This window comes from Sminthopsis crassicaudata, chromosome 4 (assembly GCF_048593235.1).
Source record: "Sminthopsis crassicaudata isolate SCR6 chromosome 4, ASM4859323v1, whole genome shotgun sequence".
NCBI classification, from domain to species: Eukaryota; Metazoa; Chordata; class Mammalia; order Dasyuromorphia; family Dasyuridae; genus Sminthopsis; species Sminthopsis crassicaudata.
In genome coordinates this window covers 225,478,147-225,496,470 of record NC_133620.1, presented here as the reverse complement: position 1 = coordinate 225,496,470, position 18,324 = coordinate 225,478,147, and the positions used below count along the sequence as shown (strand labels likewise).

Genomic DNA, 18,324 nt, shown 5'->3' with positions numbered 1-18,324 from the left:
CTTTTGGATAGTGGCATTGCTCAGTCAAAGGGTATGCATGTTTTTTTCTTTTATTAAAGCTTTTTATTTTTCAAAACATATGCATGGATAATTCTTCAATATTAACTCTTGCAGAACTTTGTGTTCCAATTTCTCCTTCTTTCTCCCCTTCCCCAGATGTATGCATGGTTTTATAGATCTTTGGGCATAGTTATAAGTTGCTTTACAGAGTGATTGAATCAGTTCATAATTCTACTAACAGTGCATTAATGTCTCATTTTCCTCACATCCCCTCTACCACTTGTCATTTTCCTTTTCTTCTGTCCTATTAGCCAATCTAATATGTATATATTATATTAATATATATAGTAATATTTCAGATTTGTTTTAATTTGGATTTCTCCAATTAATAGTGATTTAAAACTTTTTTTTTTTCATATGGCTATAGATAGCTAGGATTGCTTCATCTTTTGATCATTTATCAATTGAAGAATCATTCTTATTTTTATAAATTTGACTATGTTCTCTATGTGTTTAAGAAATGAAGCCTTATTAGAGAAACTTGCTTCGATCCCCCTCCCCACAGTTACTTATTAACTGTATTTCCCCATTATTTATTCCACTCTTTCTCCTTTCACCTTTTCCCTCGTCAAAAGTGTTTTGGTTCTCATCACCCCCTCCCCCAATCTACCCTTTCCCCATTTTCTTATCCCCTTCCCCCCCTACTTCCTGTAGGTTAAGATAGATTTCCTATACACAATTGAGTGTGTATGTTATTCCCTCTTTGGGCCAGATCTGATGAGAGTAAAGTTCACTCACTTGTTATCTCCCCCTCATCCCCTTCACTATAAAAGCTTTTTTTTTTTTTGTCCTTTTATGTGTGATCGCTTACTCCATTCTAGCTCCCTCTTTCCCTCTCTCCCAGGACATTTCACTCATTCCTTAATTTTACCTTTTTAGATATTAATTATCTCTTCACATTCAACTAATACCTGTACCCTGTCTATATATACACTCCCTCTAACTGTCCTAATATTGAGAAAGTTCTTCTAAGTTACAAATATTATCTTTCCATGTAGGAATATAAACAGTTCAACCCTTTCTGTTTATATTGTTATGCTTCTTTAGAGTCTTGTATTTATTTGAAAGTCAAATTTTGTATCCAGATTTTTTTTTAAATAAGAAAGTTTAGAAGTCCATTATTTAATTTTATATATGGATTATACTTTTGTTGGGTAGGTGATTCTTGGTAGTAATTCTAGCTCTTTTGCCTTCTGGAATATCATATTCTAGGCCTTTTGATTTTTTTTTTTTTTTTGAGGCTGGGGTTAAGTGACTTGCCCAGGGTCCCACAGCTAGGAAGTGTTAAGTGTCTGAGACCAAATTTGAATTCGGGTCCTCCTGAATTCAGGGCTGGTGCTCTATCCACTGCGCCACCTAGCTGCCCGGGCCTTTTGATTTTTTAATGTAGAAACTGCTGAATATTGAGAAAAACCTGTGGTTCCTGACTGCAGTTTTACTATACTTGAATTATTTCTTTCTGGCTGCTTGCAATATTTCCTCCTTGACCTGGGAGCTTTAGAATTTCCAATAATTTTCCTGGGAGTTTTCATTTTGATATTTCTTTCAGAAGGTAATCAATGAATTCTTTCAATTTGTATTTTGACCTCTGGTTTTAAAATCTCAAGGCAGTTTTCCTTGATAATTTCTTGAAAGATGACATCTTTAATGAGCATGATTTTCAAGAAGTCAAGTAATTTTTAAATGATCTCTCCTGAACCTATTTTTCAGGTCATTTGATTTTTCCAATGATATTTCAAATTGTCTTTTATTTTTTCATCTTTTGATTTTGTTTTATTATTTCTTGATTTCTCATAAAGTTATTAATTTCTATTTGCTCAAATTTTAATTAATTATTTTTTCCAATCAATAGTGAGCTTTTGTATATTCTTTTCTATTTGTCTATATTTTTAAAGAAGTTTTTTTTTTTTAGTAGATTTTTTTTTTACCCCCCCCTCAATTGGCCAGTTCTGATTTTAAGGCATTCTTTTCCCCAATGACTTTTTGTATTTCCTTTTCCAATAGATTTAGTCTGTTTTTTGTCTGTTTTACCAAGTTATTGACTTACTTTTCATGATTTTCTTGTATCACTGTAATTTCTCTTCCAAATTTTTTCTCTACTTCTCTTACTCTTTTTTGCTCTTTCATGGCTTGAGATCATTTCATATTTTCTTGGAGGCTTTAGATGTATAAGTTTTGACTTTGTTATCTTCTGGATGTGTGTTTTGATCTTTGTCACTATAGCAATGTTATGTGGTCAGAATCTTTTTCTATTGTTTGTTTATTTTCCTAGCCTATTTCTTGATTTTTAACTTTTTGTTAAAATAAAGCTCTAATCCCAGGGCAAAAAGTACTCACTCTGTCTCAAGCTTCAGGGGTTTTGTATAACTATTTTCAGAGATCCTTCTAGGGATCTGTAAATTTTCAGTTCTAAGGTGTATGACTTAAGTAGAGGTGTGTTTACTACTATCCTGGTCTGTGCTCTGGTCTGTGAGCAACCACAAGCACTCTTTTTTGTTCTGAAATTATGAAGGAGGGTCTCCCCTCATTATGGCAGTAAACTGGTGTGCTAGTATTTTTCTTTGCCCTGGGACTGCCACTGAGGACTGACTCTGAGAATGGGCAAAACAACAGTTTTTTTTTTTACCACAGTGCTAGCAAATAGACTCCTGTAATCTTCTGACCAGTTGTTCAACCTTAAGCTGAGAACTCTGGACGCTGCTATAGCTGCTGCTGATTCAGTAGCTCCCAAGGCCTCCTGCCACTTTACTGGAGTTGGGCTAGGCTGTATTCCACTTTTACCTTGGTGATATAGACTTTTCATGCTGATTTTCCAAGTTGTCCTGGGATGGAAAATGGTTTTACTCCATCCTTTTGTGCATTCTGTTGCTCTAGAATTTCTTTAGAGCCATTATGTATAAGTATTTGGAAGGGCTTAAGGGAGAGCTAAGGTAAGTTCCTGCCTTTACTCTGACATTTTGGCTTCTTATTTCACTTAATGGGCTTTTTTTTTTTTTTTTTAAATATGTGGTTAAAAAAAAATCCATTACCCCAAACCAACCTAGTCATAAGCTTCTTTGGACTTAGACTTGTTAACCTGAATAAACTGAGCCTTAATCAAAGCTTTCTGATACTGGTGGGATCTAGTAAGGTTTGTACTCTATTGGAATAAGAAAAGAGGTCACTTTCACACCACAATGGGGTCATCAGAATATAATTTTAGTGCAGGTTTTTATGCTCAAACTATATGTAATATTTTACATGTAATAGTAAACCACTAAAGAAATAGGAAGTAGTTTATAAATTGTGAGAAATGCTGACAAGTTGGGTTTCCACAGTGTAACAAGCTTTGAGGTAGTGAGGGATAGTGGACATCACTGACCAAGAGGTTTTCAGAATGTAAGAGGTTAAGGAAGGTTAAGATTCACAGAACAATTAAGTGATCAATAGAAGCCTTGAGCAAACAAGGAATTTGGGGGCGAGGAAGGCACAGGTGTATTCAGCAATCAGAAAGGATCTTGTGGTTTTGAGAAAAACAAAAACTTAAGATAATAGCCCATCCAGCCCAAACTAGTTGGGGTCAATGACCTGATTTGACCAAATCACTACTAAGACTGCTTAATAGGCTAATTGAATATTAAACAACACACCCCAGAGGAGTTTTCTGCCATTTTTGAATATGGGATGTATGATGGGGGCAGGTACTTTATACATACAAAGGGGAAACATGTAGTGGGTGTATCAGAAAGACTGTAACCCGAATAAAACAGACCAATCCACTCTCTGAAGGAAGGAGCTGTCTCTCCAAGTATAAAGGTTCCCTCACTTCTGTAATCCATGCTCCCTCTTCCCAAAGAAGAGGGGGGCCTGCATGTGGCCAGAAACGTTAAGACAATTCCTTAAGATTCTTCTTTAATAAATTTTCCTTGATATCTGATTTTCAGTGTCAAGAGTATTATTTCTAACAAAAATTCAAGTCAACTGGAGGCATATAGTGGCTATCCATGCTCTGACATCTTTGTTCAAATGAAATGATGACTCATTTTCTGATTCCTGCAGACCAAGTGGATCTATTTCTCAGCAATAGGTGGTTGTGATGAGGGTTGGGGTCCCTTTAAGATTCCTAATTGCCCAACCCATGACTGACCTTGATTCACAAATCCTGGTCAAAGGCACCCTATGAATATCCGGGCCCAGCCCCCATCATCAGCTCAGCTTCCCCCAGCCCTCACCTGATCTGGGCTAACTGAAAAGCCCGCCAGAACTGGGTACCGCCCATCATCTTCTAGGTATAAAAGAAACAAGCTGGAGCCCTCATTGCAGGAGCCCTCCCAGCCAACACATGGTATCCTTCCAGCCATGTAAGGGTTCCTGCCCGCCCAGCGGCCACCTTTGGCCCTGGCGTCTTTCTAACTGAGCTTTACTTCCAAATTCCTACAATAAACCTTTTATTTATCAATCTAGGTTTTCGGGCCTGTAAATTCATTTTATAGGGGACACTGCTTCTCATGGGATCTATGCGCTGACAAATGGGGTTCCCCCTTTCCTTTCCCTCATTAGTTGTGCAACATTTTCTCCACTCACATTTCAGTGTTCCTCTTTGTCCTATTTATCGTTGCTTCACTTCAACTCTTCATTACTGCTCATCATCGTCATTGCTCAGGAATACAGGTCACTGCTATTACTTATCCTCTTAGATTCCAGGACATATAACCCAATGTAATGAAATTCCCAAAGTAAAAATTTCAAAGCCTATTATGTCTATTCTTTTTTCTCCTCTGAGGCAATTGAGGTTAAGTGACTTGCCCAGGATCACACAACTAGGAAGTTAAGTATCTGAGACCACATTTGAACTCAGGTCCTCCTGACTTCAGGGCTGATGCACTATCCACTGCACTAGCTACTTGCCCCTATTATATTTTCAATTTTTATCTATATAATACATGCCAATATATTATGTTTGATAAACTTAATTTAAGAATTTCATAATTACTCAGTTTCCAGTGATACAAAGAACAAGAAGACAAAGGGGGTTGTCTACTGCAGGTTTAAAAAGAAAAAAATTAAGGTTTCTGTCTCCAAATCATCATAAAAGCCATTTTCTGATGCAGATCATCTGCTGCTTCTTTTTTGTTTTATTCCCTGCCCCTGCTTGCTAATTGTTTAATCAAATACATAATGGCTAGGCTTTTTTTCAAGAGGCAGCATTATTTTGGGGAAAATACATGGACATCAGAAAAAGAATCTGAATGATTAAATTAACTTAAAAAAAATTACAATGATGTTGGAAATAGGACACAATTTTTCGGTTACTCACATAGCAGTAGTTACTATTTTCATATCCATTTTAATAAAATTCCCTTTGGGGTTGGCTTAAGAACATTGGGTAATGTGCCCATTTTGCCCTTAGAACTAGAAGGAGGAGCAGTGACTTATTACCTAGTGACCAGGCAAAAGGAGAATTTTAAAAATCAACTTTGTGAAGGTAATTTGATCTTGTCCACTACTCAACTCCATTCAATTAAAGTTGTGGAAGAGAAGAAAACAGCTTCATTTATACTATACCTAATATATCCCCACCCTGAAGCCCACTTTTCTTTCTTTTTTTATTCTGTATTATAGCTTTTTATTGACAAAACATATGCATGGGTAATTTTTCAACATTGACCCTTGTAAAAACTTCTGTTCCAACTTTTTCCCTTCTTTCCTCCACCCCATCCCCTAGATGGCAAGTAGTTCCATATATGTTAAATATGTTAGTGTATGTTAAATACAATACATGTATACGTATTTATACAGTTGTCTTGCTACACAAGAAAAATCGGATTTAGAAAGAAGGTAAAAATTACCTGGGAAGAAAAACAAAAATGCAAACAAACAACAACAGAAAGACTATAAATGTTATGTTGTGGTCTACACTCATTTTCCAGTGTTCTTTTGCTGGGTATAGCAATTACTGATGAATTGGAATTGGTCTGAATTCATTGTTGAAGAGAGCCACATCCATCAGAATTGATCATCATATAATCTTATTGCCATGTATAATGATCTCCTGGTTCTGCTCATCTCATTCAGCATCAGTTCATGTAAGTCTCTCCAAGCCTCTCTATGTTCATCCTGCTAGTCATTTTTTTGCAGAACAATAATATTCCATAACATTCATATAGCATAGTTTACCCAGCCATCCTCCACTTGATGGGCATCCATTCAATTTCCAGTTTCTAGCCATTATAAAAAGAAGCCTACCTAAGGTCATATGGCTAGAAATAGTTTCAATTTCTTTGTCTGAGAATTGTCTGTTCATATCCTTTGACCATTTATCAATTGGAGAATGGCTTGATTTCTTTTAAATTAGAGTCCATTCTTTATATATTTTGGAAATGAGGCCTTTATCAGAACCTTTGACTGTAAAAATGTTTTCCCAGTTTATTGCTTCCCTTCTACTCTTGTCTGCATTAGTTTTGCTTGTACAAAAACTTTTCAATTTGATATAATCAAAATTTTCTATTTTGTAATCAATAATGTTCTCTAGTTCTTCTTTGGTCATAAATTCCTTATGGAGGTCCTTTCTTGAACTGAACTGCCAAGCATTCTAACTCTACTGCAAAGAGTGCAACTCCGTTGGGCTGGCCACATTGTTTGAATGTCAAATGAATGCTAAAAAGATTATTTAATGGAGGACTCAGACAGGGCAAATGCTCAAATGGTGGTCAGAAAAAACAATACAAAGATGCTTTCAAGGTGTCTTTTAAGAACTTTAGAATTTATTGTATTACATGGGAGACACTGGCACAGGACTGCCCAGTGTGACATGCTCTCATCAAAGAAGGTGCAGTGCTTTATGAGCAAAGCAGAATTGTAGCTCAGAAGACACACAAGATTAGAGAGCTAGCCCAAATGTTCATAGAGATTATGTGTGTCCAACCTGTGACAGAGCACGCCAAGCTCATATTGATTTGATCAGTTACATTCAGACATACTATAACTCGACTCTAACATTGTGATAATATTTTGGTCCTCTTCCAGAACAAGGGACAACAATCAACCAGACATTTACTAATTGAGTGATCCTTTCAGAATCTCTCAGAAAGTTTGAGAGAAAGAGTAAGAGAGACAGAAAGAAATGGAGACAGAGAGAAAGAGAGACATATATACAGACAGAGATAGAGATAGAGAGATAGAGATAAAAAATGGAAAGACAGAGACAGAAAGATGGAGGGAGAGGAATGCTTGTTTCCTTCTTTCTTTTCTTTTTTCTTCATTTTCCCTCCTTTCCTGCCCTGCCTGATCAAAATGAGTTACCATTTTGAACTCTGTTCCCATTCCAACACAAGTGACTTAACTAAAGAATCAGGGGGATACTGCTCATTGATTTGGCTCATTCTCTTGGTGAATAAAAATTTTGCCTCTATTATGTGCTCCTGAGGAGCATTCTGAGGAGCAGATATTTCTCCCAAACTCACATCACACAGATTTATCCACTTTCTATGATTTTGACTCCATATGAATTCAAACCTTTAATGGATAATTTTTCTTAGGACATTTCATATTTATGCTATTAAAAAAATCTAATTGTTTTGGGTTGGAATAATATATACTTACAAAATACAAAGGCAAGTGGTTACCTGTGGAAACTGTTATTTGTTTACCAGATTTGTATAACTATGTACTCTTTAGGCTCAACAGCTCTGGATCCTCCAAAAGACTTAATTTTGGCAGTTTAAGAACTTATTAGCATTGTTTTGTTTTGTTTTTTTTTTTTTTTTTCTTTCTGGGACTTCATGGGTGGCACTCAAGAAGCACTCAAGAATTATGGCTAACGGATAAATGCTGGAGCTTTTCCAAGTCTCCAGAGAACAGTCCAGGATTAAGAATGCAGACAAGTGAGCCTAAAAGATCCCAGTTGCTTTGATGAGGCAGCTAATGTTTAGTTAAGGGGAGAGTATTTGTAATGAAGTTCAAGTTAGCTTTTGCTCATTTTGAAGGATTTCCTCTCCCTCCAATTAACTTGCTGAGATTATAGGACATGAATGGCTCCTCTTATGGAGATATATTGTGGCCCAGCCCCTTGCTGAGACTACTTAGGGAACTCCTTTGGTGGATCAGTGAATAAAGCCATCTCTGAGATAATTAGAGGAGAAGGACTCTTACTGAAAGAGCCACCTTTTCTCCATGGTCTATACAATCTAATTGTGGAAATAGCTTTTTTTTTTTTTTTTTTTTTTTTTTTTTTTTTTTTTTTTTTTAAAGTTTCCTCTCCCTTGGACTTCCAGACCAAAATGTAGCAGGACAGGGGTGGGGGTGGAATGGGGGATTTTTACTCTTCTTCCCCACTGAAAGGAGAAACATATGGTGAGCTGCTTATGAGAGGAGTCTTTTGTCTTTATTTTATTTTTCTAAGGGCAGATTTTCTGAGCTAGCTTCCGGAAAATGAATTTTCTTTTCTTTAAAAAATTTTAACATTTCTTTTTTATTTATGAACTTAATCATCAATAAGCACATACATTCAAATACAGAAAGAACAATAGATTGCATATGAGAATTTGTCTAATTAATTAATTTCATTTTAATAAGTATATATGAAATTTGATGCTACTCTTCATATAGCTAATTCTACTTGGGAGACCTCTAAATGAAAAGGAACTTATTTAATAGCTCTCCTCTTCTTTGGATTTGAAATGTCTGTGCTGGATGGGAACAGAGCTCAAATGGTAACCATTTTGATTAGATAAAGCAAGCAAGGAAGAAAAGAAAGAAGAAAAAAAAGGAAATAAAGAAGAAAGCAACCATCTCTATCTCTTTGCCTCTCTGTCTCTATCTTTGTCTCTCTCTGTTTCTCTGTACCTCTCCCCCCCTTTTTTTTTCTTTTTCTCTTTAGTTTTTTTTCTTTCTGATGAGCAGATATTTCTCCCAAACTCACATCATACAGATTTATCCACTTCTATGATTCTGACTCCATATGGATTCAAAATCCTTATGGATAATTTTCTTAGGATATTTCATATTTGTGCTATTTTAAAAAAAATCTGTTTTTTTCTAATCATTTTGGGTTGCAGTATACACTTACAAATATGAAGGCAAGTGGTTACCTGTGAGAACTCTGTCTCTCTCTCCATTTACTTATCCAAATCATATGCTTACTATATGCTAAACCCTGGGTATAAAAATATAAGGAAAAAAAAAGGAAAAAAAGGAAAAATAATCCTTGCTCTCAAGGAGTTAATATCCCAATTGGGGAAGATAACACACAAAAAGAAAGATGAAAATCTGAGGACTGAGAAATACAGAGAACAGTAATGCTAAAAGCAGACTTGATCATGGAATAGGGAAAACACTACAGCAAGCTGTCTTGGGCACATGACATTTCTAAATATTTAGGAGTAGAGTTTTTGGACTCCAGCCTTTTATGTTAGTAGACTGGCAAATTCCTCAACAATGTCTAATTTCTGTGGTATTTATGGAATCAGTTCTTCTAGTAAGAGAAGGGGGAATTTCTAAGTTATTACTGGCTTCTTAAAAAGAAGATCCCAAGGTCCCTCTGTCTGTTACTCTAAATATGTATCTGTCTATCCTAGCTAATTTATCTATCTATAGGATATAGATATAGGATAAAAAAAGACGCTGAACTTTGTCCTTTGTTACTATTCTGTATTATCTGGACAGTACATTTTTATGGAAAGGGAGCAATCTAGATCTTATAGTTGTCCCTTTAGAAATCTTAAGCCCATATTCCTTCTGAGGTAATTCCAGTCCTTAGGGTAATATAAGGCTGGAATCCTGTATTTATTGCTGAGATCAAATATATTATTATTATTTTTTTTTTTTGGCAAGGCAAATGGGGTTAAGTGACTGGCCTAGGGTCACATAGCTAATAAGTATTAAGTATCTGAGGCTGGATTTGAACTTAGATTCTCCTGACTCCAGGGCTAGTACTTTATCTACTGTACTATGTAGCTGCTCTAGAAATATCATTTTGGGGGGAGAGTCCAAAACACAATATAGAGCTATGAACTAACTAACTAACTGTAGGGACCCAGGAGGAACAGGGGAATCATTAGTAAGATAGGAAAGTTTTATTGTTTAAAGACTACTATGTCCTTTAAGTTTTTTTTTTTTTAAAATTTTCTGTAGAATGAAATAAAGGTGATCCTGTACTTATTATATAAATTATTATCTTTTGTGCTTATACAGGATCTGGGTACTCTGTTAAGCCATATCCATGGAGACTCAGACTGAAGTATAGTTATATACTTGAGCAATATTCTGGGTCATATTCTGAAACAACTCTGGGTAGGAAAAAAACAAGCTAAATAGATATGATTGAACCTATTTTATAGAAATCCAGAATATGGCATGCTATGTATTAGATTATATCTGTAAGTCTAGATAATTTGATAGTTTGGCAGAGTGTTGGATCCCTTCTCAAAATAATTTTTTTTAATGCATAACATAAAATAGGTTTAAAAAGGAAATAAGTTCTATTGAAAAATAATTATCAAGATATTAATGAAATAAGTTCACAGACCCCAGGCCTCTAGTCTGTCTCTAGTCTATCTCTAGTTTGTAATGATCTTCTTGGAGAGACTTTTGGGCTGCTTAGGAACCAAAACAAAAATTCTTCATCCATCTCTATCTTAGAACCTTGAACACACGTCAATCTTCTGTCTTTAGATCATCTACTGGTGTCATCTGTAACTTAGTCTGTTTCTCAGATAATTTCTGGGTTGCATTCTAAGCTCATTTGGAGTTTAATGTAGTTTAGCTGAAGAGAGGTGGCTGCAAAATTCAACACAGCTTCTGTTTACTCTGTGCATAATTTTATCCATTTTTTGTTTTCATTTTTTAAAAGCCACTGGAATGTTTTGCCTTAGGCTTATGTATTCGTCTTAATTCTCTTAAAGCTCTCTTTCCAGTAAATTGGCAAAGATTTCACTCTTGGAAGGGGAAGACAAACACACCAATACACTGTTGTTAAAACTGTGAATTAATTGGTCCAATTACTTTGGAAAACAATTTGCAATTATATGAGAACAGTCATCAAACTATTCAAATAAGAATTGAGTCACCAACTGTACTCTTTCTCTAAGAGAGTGGACTGGTGATCTATATTATTACTATGCCTTCTGGATTCCCAGACATTGCCATCTGACCTGCCATTGCACCTTAAGGATCACTTTGTCTTTCTATATCTTTTGCAGAATCTATTTATATGTGTTTTCTCTCCTAGTAGGCAGCTGGGTGGTACATGAATGGAGTCAGGAAGACCTGAACTGAAATACAGCCTCAGATACTTACTAGCTGTGTGACCCTGGGCAAGTCACTTAATTTCTTACTGTCTAGTTTCCTCAACTGTAAAATGGGAACAACAGTAGCAACTACCTTACAAGGTATTGTTTTATTTGTTTTTCCTATGTTTAGTATAGAGTAAATAATAAATGTTTTTTTTTTTCTTTTTTTTTTTTAATTAACAAGCTGGAATCATTAACAAACATGAACATTTTCATATGCATAGAAGATCAGAAGAAAAGGACTATATGTAAAATCATTACTTTATTTTAAAATGTATTAAGTTTAATGTGGTAGTCAACTTTCTTTGCTTGTCTGTATCCCCTTCTGAAATTCTTTCTGCTTTTTCCTATATATTTAAAAAAGTATCTTTTATACTCTTTTCTTTCTTTTTGCTTAACTTTCACTCTCTGCCCTCCTCCTCACCTTCCTTTCCCTTGTAACAATTAATGGAAGTGGTTTTGCACAAGCAAATCCAAAGAAGTTAAATTAAAATTAGAAAGGAAACTGGTAACTGGTAAAAAAAAAAAAAATCTTTGGAGCAAATTTCTCTGATGAAAGTCTCATATCCAAGATGTAAAAAGAATTGATTCAAACTGATAAAACTCAGATCCATTTCCTAATAGATAGATAGTCAAAGAATAAGAACAGAAAGTTCTCAAAAGAAGAAAAGCAAGCTATCAAGTACCACATGGGGAAAAAAAATTCAAAATACTATTAGAGAAATGCAAATTAAACAAGCTGTGAGGTTCCGCAATGAGGACAATATCAAATTTTGGAGAGAACTTAGAAGAGGGGAACATATAAGTGCATGGTTGGTAAAAGTGTGAATTAGTTCAGCCATTCAGGAAAGCAATTTATGACTATGCTTAACATGTTACTAGATTGTGTATATGTTTTAATCCACCTATGCCACTGTTAGGAATATATAACAAAGAGGGTCCAAAATAGAACAGTGAAGAACACTGCATCGGAGATCTTGATCTTGATGAGGATCCAGCCAAGGAGACTGGGAGGGAGTGACCAGATAGGAAAGAGTAGTATCCTAAAAACCCAAGGAGAAGAGAGTATCAAAGAGTGTCAAAAGTTGCAAAGAGGTCAAGAGGAATGAGAACTGAGAAAAGTCCATTGGATTTGGCAATTGAAAGATTATTTATAACATTGGGGAGAGCAGTTTTGGTGGAATGATTAAGTTGACAGCTAGATTTAAGGAATTAAGAAGAGAGTGAGAGGAGAGAAAGGGGAGGCATCTATTGTAAATGGTTTGTTTGAGGAGTTTGACCATAAAAAGCAGAAGAAATATAGGACAATAGTGGGGATAAAAGTATTGAGAGTCTTTTTGGGATGAGGGAGACATGAGTATATTTATAGACAGTAGGGAATAAGCCAATAGAGAGGAAGAGTTAAAAAATAAAAGAAAAAGTAGGAAAGCAGAGCAGGCAGTCTATTGGAAGGAATAGAATGGAATGGTATTACTTGAATAGATAGAGGTTATCCTTGGTAAGAAACAGAACCACTTCATCATGTGAAATGGGTGAAGAAAAAAGGATTTGAGAGAAAGGAGATGAAGAAGGGAGAATAAAGATCTTATGATGATGAATAATCTCATTTTTGGTAAAATATGAGGCAAAGTTTTCAGCTGAGAGAGTCATGGGAGGTTTGAGGAAGAATGAAAAAGGCTGCTGTGTAGAGTGGAATAGTGAAATGAAGAGAGAAGTATAGTAAGATTGCTTAGCATCAATAAGGACCCAGTTAAGATTGTGTAACATAAAATTTGCAGTGGATCCAGTTAAAATAGCTGTATGGTTTTCTCCTTTTTTGTTCAGTAGCATGTGTGGAGGAGTAAAGGCAGTGAATTGTGAGAATGATCCAAGATTTAGACTTGGCTGGATGCAATTGGCAATGTGCTAAAGGGATTAAGTATTTAAGAGAGGAGAACAATGTAGATTTAAATTAGTTCATCAAGGGGTCACGAGGGGGAAAAGACAAGAGAGTGTCTAATGTAAAGCCTTAGAGAGGACTTAGAGAGGTCAAGTGATTGGAGTTCATTGGACAAAGAGAAAAATTTGGAGGGAAGGCAGAGTAAGATGAGTCAAAAGATTATGGTTGGATGAGGGAATTGTGGAATTCTTGAATATAAAGAGGTACATTTGGGGGTAATGGTAAGATCAAAGGTATGACCATCTTAATAGGTGATGTGGCTGAAGTGGGGTGGAGGTGTAGCTCATGGGAAATAAGTAGGCTGAGGAAGTGAGTGGTTAGAGTGCTTGAGGGAGAGTAATTATATATTTTGAAATCACCTAGTATGTAGGCAGGAGAAGAAAAAAATTGTGAACTAAATACTAAACTCATTAAGGAAGGAAGGAAAGTGATCTGGGGCTTGGTAGACAATAATTTCTAGGATTTTGATTGGGTAGTTGATATGAATAGCACAAACCCCAAAGAAGTTACTGAGTGATACAGGTAAGGGAGAATCTGGAAATGGCAATGGGGAGTAATGAGTATTCCAACTTTCCCATCTCAATCAGTTAGCCAAGGAGAAAGAAGGATGAATGAAGGTCAAGCCAGTAAGAATTAATAGTTGGAAGGAGAGATTAATGATTACCTGATTTTTTTTTGCAGGGGGGGAGGGGAGTGAGGCAATTGGGGTTAAGTGACTTGTTGAGGGTCGCACAATAGGTGTTAAGTGTCTGCGGTCATATTTGAATTCGGGTCCTCCAGAGTTCAGGGACAGCACTCTATTCATTGCACTATCTAGCTGCTTTAAAATAGTGGTGATTTAAAATGAAGGGAAATTTATTTCCCATGAGGGCAATTCCAGAGGCCATAATAGGAAGGCTGGGTGGTATTTAATTGCAACTTTGGGATAGGTATGTTAAGTGTAGGCATTGGGTGGTGGGGAGTAGGAAATGGGATTTGGATGATGATCTATAGGAGTTCAAGGCTCACTAGGATATAAAGATGACCAGGTGTGAGAATATTTATCATTGGATGTAAGGCACACTCCTTCTTCACAATTTCCCTTTCCTTCAAAGGCTGGAGATTAGGCAGGAATAAAGCACAGCAGGAGCTGGAGGTTGAATCTGCTTGACAGCAAAAAAGAGGTCCCATTTCCCACCAATTTTCTCCTTCCTCTTGCATCAAAGGAGAGGCATAGTAGGAGATGAGAGGCTTAGGGGCAAAAGGTAAATTGCTCCTTTTTTTAGTGGAGGTTCTCCACATCCTAATCCAGCTGGAAGCAGAAAGTGGAAGTTAGTTGCCTTTTGCTGGCAGAGGTGGAAGTCAAAACTCCCAGCCTAGTTCTTTTGCTTTTTCACTCAGGGGACATTCACTCAGGAGGAGATGGAAGGCATGAGAAGTTCTGACTCCTCTTCTGAAGAGGCTGGCTGGGGGAATGCAACAAGGAATGGTAGACTGCCTGCACAGTGGATTCCTTTGGGACAAATGGAAGATAACTGGAGCAGCCCTTGCTGTTTTCCCTCAGGGGACATACTGTACCTAACAAGGTCAACACTTTCCCCCAATAAATAAATATAAAAATATAAAATAAATTTTGTTATATTTCTTGAGCCTGAAAATGATTGTCTGATTGATCACCATCTTTCCTCTAAGAAGTGGGAATCATTCTTTTTCACAATCTTTTTGAATCCTGATTTGTCATTGCATTTATCAGAGTTTTTAGTCTTTTGAAGTTGCCTTACAATTTTGTGGTCAGTGTGTGTGTACATATGTATATATACATATATGCAATGTGTGAAACACACAATAAAACAATATAATATAACACATACATGTGTATGTATGGTATTTATTCCATATGTAGAGACATACTTGTATATATGATATAAGATACCATAAAATATTTATAGTATATATATATATGTATATATATATATATATAAATGGTATGTGTATATTATCTATCTATTTATCTATAAATATAGATGTACTTTTGGGACACAAACATATAGAATATGCAGAACACATATAGTTGCTTGTTGTCTTTTGTTCTAGAAGAGGACCAAAATGACATCACTGTTAGAGTTGAGTTATAATGTGTCTCACTGTGTATGATCAAGTCAATATAAGCTTGGAATGCTCTGGCATAGATGGGACATAAATAATTCCCAGACATTTGGGGTGCTTTTCTAACTTTGTGCATCTAGTATTTCTTCTGAGGTAATTCAATTCTGCTTTGCTCATAGAACACAACTTCTTTGATGAAGGCACACCATGCTGAGTGATCCTATGCCAGTGTCTCCCATGTCACACAATCAATTCCAAAGTTCTTGAGAGACTTTGAGAGTGTCCTTGTATTGCTTTTTCTGACCACCATTTGAGCACTTGCCCTGTGTGAGTTCTCCATAAAATAATCTTTTTGGCAAGTGTACATTTGGGATTCAGACAACATTGCTAGCCCATCAGAATTGCATTCTCTGCAATAGATGCTTGATAGTTTAGTTTGAGAAAGGACCTCATCCTTTCAGAATCTTCAGAATATTCCTAAGACAACTCAAATGGAAGCAATTCGGTTTCCTGGCATGGCACCAGTATACTATCCAGGCTTCACAGGCATACGACAATGAAATCAGCATCATAGTCCTGTAAGCCCTTCAGCTTGGTAATCAGGCTAATACCTCTCTTCTCCCATACTTTCCTGTTGAACCTCCCAAACACTGAGCTAGCTTTAACACAAATAAACATACACAGAAGATATATATATATATTCAACATGGATTGTGTGTATATATATATATGTGTGTGTGTGTGTGTATACATATATATATATATGACAACATATCTATCTATCTATATATAACATACATGGAGTATATATATACATTCTGTTCACTTCATTTTGCATCATTTTTACAAATCTTAGATTTCTCTCAATTGATTAATTTTGAAATTTTTATAGTATAATAACCTTCTATTATGTTCATACACCATAATTTTAGCCATTTCCCAATTTATAGATGCCCATTTTATTTCTGTTTCTTTGCTTTAACAAAACATGCTACTAGAAATGCTTTTGTACATTTGTATCTTTTTACCTTGTTTTTGATCCCTGGGTCAAAGTATTGTGTGTACAATTTAGGGATTTTTTTGGTTATAGTTCCAAAATGCTTTCCAGAATGGTGTATTAGTGCTCCTGTTCTATATCATTTTAATAATTGTCATTTTCCATTTTTTTGGTCAACTTTGCCAATCTGATGAGTGTGAGGTGAAAACTTAGAGTTGTTCTAGTTTGCATTTATTTTATAATCAATGCTTTGAAGTATTTAAAAATGACTTTCTTCTTTTGAGAACTTTCTGTTCATGTTCTTTGATCTTTTATTTGTAAGGGAATGACTCTTGTTTGATGTTTGTATCATTTCCTGGATTTGAATATCAAACATTTATCACAGAAATCTGTGGCATAGATATTCCTTCAAATTGTTTCTTTTTAAATTTTAATAACAAATGTATCTCATTTTATTTCATTCCTTTCTGTTTATACTCTTTGACCCAGAGATTCCACTGCTGGGCATATAAACTAGAGAAGTCAGATACTGAAACAAGGATCTCATAATATACTAAAATTTTCATAGGCATACTTTTTGCCTGCAAAACCAAAACCCAAACCAAAAACTCTCTGGAAATAAGTGGGTGCTTATTCATGGAAGAATGATTGAAACAATTGTGACTTATAAGTGTAATGGGATATTATTACATCACAACTATGAAGGATTCCAAGACACATAGGACATGTATAAACTGATAATAGAATGAAGTAGAACCAGGAAAATCAAAAAATATAATTACTACAAAAATGTAAATGTTTTTTCTCTTTTATTTTACACAAATTCTTTTATTTGTTCTTTCTCAAGATATATACAGCAAGCAAAGTTTAATCAGATCATTACTTCTGCTAAGTATTAGCTCTTCCTAGAAAATTTTCAAGATGTCTATATCAATATTTAAATATCAGTTTTAATGTTCATCATCAGAATCCATTCCTTTTATTCATACTAAATTTAACTATTCTTTTCTTATTATTCTATTAACTTACTTTTCCAAGAATTCCTATTAGTCTTTTTTCTGAAATTTTCCCACCTAGTTGTCTAAATTTTGTTTACCTACAAGGTAGTCTTTTACTATTTTACTTTTATTGTCTTTAGAAGTGCTAAATTATTAAGTTGTTTAACCTTTCCCAAGATAACTGATCCAGAATTTGAGGTAGAATATTGTTTTTTTATTTCTGTTTACCTGTGTTTTCCCTGTCTTGTGCTGGTCACCAGAAAACGTGCTTTGCTCACAGCTCAGCTATCTTGTGTTTCTGGAGGGGCCTCTGGGTCTTTGCAATAGTGAGACTGGTGAAAGGGAAGTTATTGTAGTTGCCAGGGCAACAAAAGAGTTGTTCTTATTAAAAAATGTCTATGAATATATTTCTCTGCACAGTACACATTCTCCTCCCACCTTAACTCAAAGGACATATCTTTCCTTAAGATACCTATGGCAGATTGAGTTTAGTTTAAATAATATAGCTTTAGCTCAAGGAAGAGGAACAGTCAGAATAAGGCTTTTTCTGCTCACTTTGGCTATTGTGCCCACCTGTAGTTCTGGGGGAAATTTTTCATAATATAACTTAGGTGTATAACTCATGTCTCAGATCTTCCCTAGAAGTGTTTTACAGGGTCCTTTCTAGGGAATGTACTTAATATATATAAGAAGATATCACATTTTGATAGGCAGGGCCTGACTTAGGTTGGTTTCCTGATAGTTTTAATATAAAATTAAATGAATCACTTAGGTCATTCAACAGTTAACAAAAGGAGGTTTAGTAGTTATAGCTTTGAGAGATTCTCAACCAGGATATAGGTCCTCCTTAGAGAGACATAATCTCCCTCTCCTCCAAGAATCTAGTCAAGAGGGCAGGGCATGGTGACAACTGAGGCCTTGGAACTTCTTCCATTTTTAAAGGGACATGATTTCACATGAGCCAGTGTTTTTATATTC

At 35.5% G+C, this 18,324-nt stretch overlaps 1 long non-coding RNA gene across 1 annotated transcript in view; it reads left to right on the top strand.

Moving 5' to 3' along the window:
- Positions 1 to 14,876, top strand: part of LOC141541235 (uncharacterized) — a 48,606-nt gene extending 33,730 nt beyond the window's left edge. Inside the window, exon 3 of the long non-coding RNA XR_012481703.1 lies at positions 14,647 to 14,876. This is a non-coding gene — a long non-coding RNA (uncharacterized LOC141541235). The remainder of the gene's footprint in view (positions 1 to 14,646) is intronic.
- The last annotated feature ends 3,448 nt before the right edge of the window (positions 14,877 to 18,324 follow it).